This window comes from Acinonyx jubatus, chromosome B3, assembly GCF_027475565.1.
Source record: "Acinonyx jubatus isolate Ajub_Pintada_27869175 chromosome B3, VMU_Ajub_asm_v1.0, whole genome shotgun sequence".
Taxonomy (NCBI): Eukaryota; Metazoa; Chordata; class Mammalia; order Carnivora; family Felidae; genus Acinonyx; species Acinonyx jubatus.
Genome location: NC_069386.1, coordinates 136,006,879 through 136,012,878, shown reverse-complemented (window position 1 = coordinate 136,012,878; position 6,000 = coordinate 136,006,879).

Below are 6,000 nucleotides of genomic sequence, written 5' to 3'. Positions count from 1 at the left end.
GCCTACACGGAGCAGGAGATCACTGTGTACAGAAAGATGATCGCAGAGGGAAGGTCAACAAATACAGGGAGGCGGGAGACAAGGAGGCATGCCGGGGCCATCTCGGGGTCCTGTATGGGGGCACTTTGAGGGCTGTGCTGGGTGTGGCTGGAGAAGGGTCTGGAATGATAAGAGCAGTGAAGAAGAACAGGAAGAACCTTGAACTGTCTTCAGAAATATGGGCACAGATCCTTAAGCTTAGCCTGCTGCCTTCCAGAGGGTAGACATTCAACAGGCTCCTGTGATGTTGAATGAAGTGGATATGAAGGTAGGAAGAGTCATTGTTTCTATCTTGAACCGTCTGTTGTCCTCTGGTTAGAGAGGCAGTTTGCAAAGTTGCAGCTTTACCGTGTCTGTTTTAATAATAGCATTGTCCCCAACACATTCCCTAGGCCACCATGTGAAATTGATATTTGTCCCTGTTCATAAAGAAAAAAGTCTTGGGGTGCCTGGGTGGTTCAGTTGGTTAAGCGTCCGCCTCTTGAGTTCGGCTCAGGTCATGACCTCATGGTTTATGGGATTGAGCTCTGCATTGGGATCCACATTGGAATCCGCTTGGGATTCTCTCTCTCTCTCTCTCTCTCTCTCTGCTCCTCCCTTGCGTGTGCACACAAGCGCGTGCTCTCTCTCTCAAAACAAGTAAATAAACTCAAAGAAAAGAGAAAAGTCTCATGGCTTGACAATGTGATTTTTTTTTTCTTAGAAAGTGATCCTTAAGAAAATGTGGCTTAAACATGAATAGATACTTCTCCAAAGAAGACATCCAGATGGCCAACCGACACATGAAAAAGTGCTCAATGTCACTCATCATCATCAGGGAAACACAAATCAAAACCACCATGAGATACCACCTCACACTTGTCAGAAGGGCTAACATTAACAACTCAGGCAACAACAGATGTTCGCGAGGATGCGGAAAAAGAGGAGCCCTTTTGCATTGTTGGTGGGAACGCAAGCTGGTGCAGCCACTCTGGAAAACAGTATGGAGGTTCCTCAAAAAACTAAAATAGAACTACCCTATGACCCAGCAATTGCACTACTAGGCATTTATCCACAGGATACAGGTATGCTGTTTCGAAGGGACCCATGCACTCCCATGTTTATAGCAGCACCATCCAGAATAGCCAAAGTATGGCAAGAGCCCAAATGTCCATCGATGGATGAATGGATGAAGAAGATGTAGTATATTTATACAATGGAGTATTACTTGGCGATCAAAAAGAAGAAATCTTGTCATTTGCAGCTACGTGGATGGAACTGGAGGGTATGATGCTAAATGAAATTAGTCAGTCAGAGAAAGACAAAAATCATGACTTCACTCATACGAAGGCTTTAAGATACAAAACACATGAACATAAGGGAAGGGAAGCAACAATAATAAAGAAACAAGGAGGGGGACAAAACAAAAGAGACTCATAAATATGGAGAACAAACTGAGGGTTGCTGGAGGGGTTGTGGGAGGGGGGGATGGGCTAAATGGGGAAGGGGCACCAAGGAATCTACTCTTGAAATCATTGTTGCTCTATATGCTAACTAATTTGGATGTAAATTTAAAAAAATAAAAAATAAAATTAAAAAAATGTGGCTTAAAATTTTTTTTAAATGTTCATTTATTTTTGAGAGAGACAGAGACAGAGACAGAGACAGAGCATGAGCAGGGGAGGGGCAGTGGGAGAGGGAGACACAGAATCTGAAGCAGGTTCCAGGCTCTGAGCTGTCAGCACAGAGCCCAGTGCAGGACTCGGACCCACCAACTGCGAGATCGTGACCTGAGCCGAAGTCAGATGTTTAACTGACTGAGCTACCCAGGAGCCCCCGCCAAATTTGGCTTTTTAAAGAGTCTAGTACATGCACTTCTTGGAATACAAAAGATTCGGTAATCATACATAGATTTCAGAACATCTAAAAATGGATCTAAGTGCCTTTTTGCTAGAAGATAAATTTCTCTCAAAAGTAATTGATTATTATTTTAGCAGTTGACAGGCAGCATTCATCAGATTTGTTGCCTTGAGGCTTTTAAGAAAAAGGAAGGGAATGGAATCCAAGTGAAATACAGCTGGTGGCAATGGAGAGTAAGAATAAAATAGGGCGAGAAGGTTTTCTGTTAAGAATACCTTTACAGTTTTAGGATTATGGTGGTAGAAAAAAGCCTTCAAGTCATAATTTGCTCCCAAGTTCCCTTTGCAGATTGGTTGTTATCCAAACTCCCACTTGATGGAGAAGCCAAGTTGAGTTAGTAGAAAAAGGAGCAAGGAAGCTAGCTAGCGTGTCACAAAACATGGGGGGAGATCAGTAAATATGCGAACACAGAGATGCCTTAATAGATGAAAACAATATTCAATGTTTACCCATGCAACCGGCAGAGATTTAAAGATGTCACTCATTCATGGACACAGATACTGGTGTAGGGGACACTGTGGTTTGTCATCTGGATTTCCACTGCAGGACACAGGCACTCACTTCCCAGCTGCCAGGAGTGTTGGCTGCTGACAAAGGGCTCACAACCTAGTCCCTTCCTGAGAAATAGTGTCTCCTGGGGCATCCCACGCCTGGTCCACATGGGGACACAAAAACCCGCGCCTTTTGCCTTGATTCAGAACAGCTGGAGGCAGAGCCCCAGATCTAGAATTGCCTGTGAGGTCTGCAGTTCAGTGTTCCTTTGTCCCGTCTTGCTTCTCCCACTCCCTCCCCGACAGGTGTCACTGCACAAGTCCTTCCAGGACACCCCCTGCACACACATCTCTGTCCTCTGTCTGTTTCAGCCTAAGACGACTGCCATGGGGAAACGGACATACTTCCCCTTGTCAAACCTTTTATTACTTTCCTTTATGAAATCTTATTTCGGTTCTATCTGTATAAAGTATTTTCCACCAGGCACCCAATTAATGTTCACCCTATTTTCTCTTGACTTTAGTGGTCCATATTTTTACATGTAACTCTAGAATTCATATGTGAAGTGGAGTCTAATGAAATCTCCTCCCACAGTCGGCCCCCAGCACTCATTACAGAATAAGGCACCTTCTTCTCCATGGAATTTGAAGGGTGTGTGATCTGATGTCACAAATAAGAAGTCTGAACATTGAACATCTTCGGCTGGGAGCGTCCCCACTTAGGTCAATTTAGGCAGGATCAGCAAGATTCACGTGTCGCCAGCAGGGGGCTCTGGTGCTTAAGAAATGGGTCTCTGACGACAGGCTAAATTCCTCCAATAGATGGTTTGTTTTCTCTGATATTGGCAGAGCTAGACGCCCCCCAGCTCCGGGCCAGGGCGCGGAGAAGAGGCCTCTCTGTCTGCCGTCAGTGATGTAGACAGCCTAAAGTCTGGGGAAGAAACAGTTTGAACTTCACCCCCCAACATCCCCACACAGAATATTCTGTCTTAAACAGTGCATTTCCTGTGCTGAGGGCTCAGACAGAGGTTCCAGAAGCATTTCCGTTAGCCTTCCAGAGACCCAAAGCTGATCATCAACACCACGCCAGAGTGCCTTTATATAAGCTATTGTACTTGACCTGATAGAATGCAAACGACATTCTCTGATGACAGTTTCTCAGCAGTGTCCCCAGTAACTGTTGTGTAATGATTCAAGGCTTGGGAGGAGGACCTCACCTGCCCCCCCCCCCCCCAGCTCTCTCTTGTCACAGCACCTGTGCTGATGTCACTACAGATTCATCCCGCTGGCTCCCAAGAGCCCTTTATTCAGTTACTATGCTCTGTAGGAAGAACAGTAGGGCCCATCAGCTGACCAGTCCTGGTCCCAGTCGGCCGACAGCCGGAGGTGATTTTTCTGTGATCATGGTTTTGTGGAGAGATGGCTGTGGCCGTGGCCGTGCGAGCAGGGAAAGAACGTGGCTTCGAATCCCAGCTCGGCCACCGGCAGCCACAGGCTGCACTCTCTCTGAGCCTCATGTGTAAATGAAGGCATAGCCTGAGCCGGGCCCTTGTTTTCTCGAGGGCTCTGCATCTTGATTTTGCGAGAGGGTGGTGTGAATGCCACCAAGAACACTGAAACTCTGTGCTGCAGTTGGCTCTTGTTTTGTTAGTCAGGGTGGGGTTCGCTCAGGGTGTTGTCCACGGGCTCTGCCTCTCTCAGGGCAAGCTGGGCTCCCAGGACCACGTGCACAGGGCTCACAGCTGCCTGTTCAAACACGCAGACCCCCAGCCTCCTGCCCACCGCACCCCCCCACGCCAGAGATGATGGTGTGAACCCACCAGCACGCAGTTGACCCCTGGGGGATCCTGACGCTCAGTAAAGTGTGAGACCACTGCTCACAGGATAAAGTCCAGCCTCTCCCTGGCTCGGCTCATCAGCCCTGCAGAATCGGGCCTCTGCCTAGCACACCTCCCTGTGCATCCTTCTTCCGACAATGCACACACATCCCATACGCTGGAACCTGGCCCTCCCCCGCTGCCTGGCTTTGGAGAACGCCCCCGAATGGTTCAAACAGCTATGCACTTGCTCATGCTGGTTCCTTCTCCTGAATGCTTCCCGTACCAAACCCCCCACAACCCACTTCCTCTCCGGGAAACCCAAGATCAGCTGCCCATGCTTCATGTTTATTTTGAGCTGTCACCTCTTCCCTGAAGCCTCTCTGGAACCATTGGCCCCCAGAATGCATCGACTCTTCCTTCCCTTGTAACCTTGTGCTGTGTCCAGACTCCTGTCACCGCACCTGTCGTACCTCGGTGCCCTTGTGTGTCCACCTCCCCGTTTCTAGCCTGCATTCCATGCAGGCAACACCACTGTATTATCTATCATTGTAACCCCAGGGTCTACCCAAGGGAGCCCAGCACCCTGAATGGACCGTGTCTGCTGGATGAACGAATGGATGAATTGTTTGTCTACAGAGCTCCTGAGAAGAAAGAGCACGGTGTGTGGTCAGCTGAGTTCTGGGAGACGAGTCAGTGGATTGGCCAGCTTTGATGAGGAGGATTGAGAGCCACACTGGAGAGTCCTGCAAGGCACCTTGAATATGCTGGCATCAGAGACCAGATTGAGAAGGTTGCAACACAGGGCATGCGGGAAGCTGGAATGGGAAGGGGACATTGACCATCTGAGCCTCTGCCTTACATTCAACAGAGATCAGCCACGGCGATTTAAATGGTGCACATTTCAAGAAGCTGACCATCTTGCTGGTATTGCATACTTGCATACTTCTTTGTCACCCCAGACCCTCAAGGGCCAGCATGGTGCTGGGTGCATGGTAGGCGGTGGGGCAATGATGGCTGCGTGAGATTGAAATGATGCAGAGTTGACTTCTAACAGGGAAGGGACAAAGCAGCAGGTGCAAAGCTAAACTGGAGGTAGAAACAGCATAAGCTTTGAGATCCAACAAGCCTGGGTTCCAGTCCCGGCTCTGCTATCTGCTGTGGATCTTGGGCCAGTCACTTGACCTCTCTGAGCTTCAGGTTCTTCCTGTGAATGGAGGTGGAAACTTCCACCATAAATTGCTGTTGAGATGATTAGAGATGTGTTCGTTGAGTGCCTGGCAGAGTGGATGCTCAGTGAGCACTGGTTACTGCTATGTGAGGTTCCTCTGAAGAGTCTCCTCTGTCTGTCTTTAATGTTTAAATGTTTCTTTTCTTTTTAAATGTTTAAATGTTTAAATTTTGAGAGAGAGAGGAGAAATATTGGAGCCTCCATGCAGGAGGTAGCTTTTGTTCAACATTCAGACCCTGTTCTCATATGGGTCTTAGAAAGAGTCTTGGGGGAATAGATTCATGTATCGAAATATACCCAAGGTTTCAACTGGCAGGTGCGGTGTGGAAACAGCCCAGCTGGCAGCCATTGTTCCATCCCTGGTAGCTTTCCTCTGATTATTGAGATTCCCATGAAGGTACCTTCGCCCTCAAGTAATAAAGCTTGCATGAGACCAAGCTTCTTGGATCCCTAAGCTGAGGCCACAGGAATTTCCAAAGAGGTCACTGAATATCTAGTGGGGACAACAGAGGACAATGGGAAC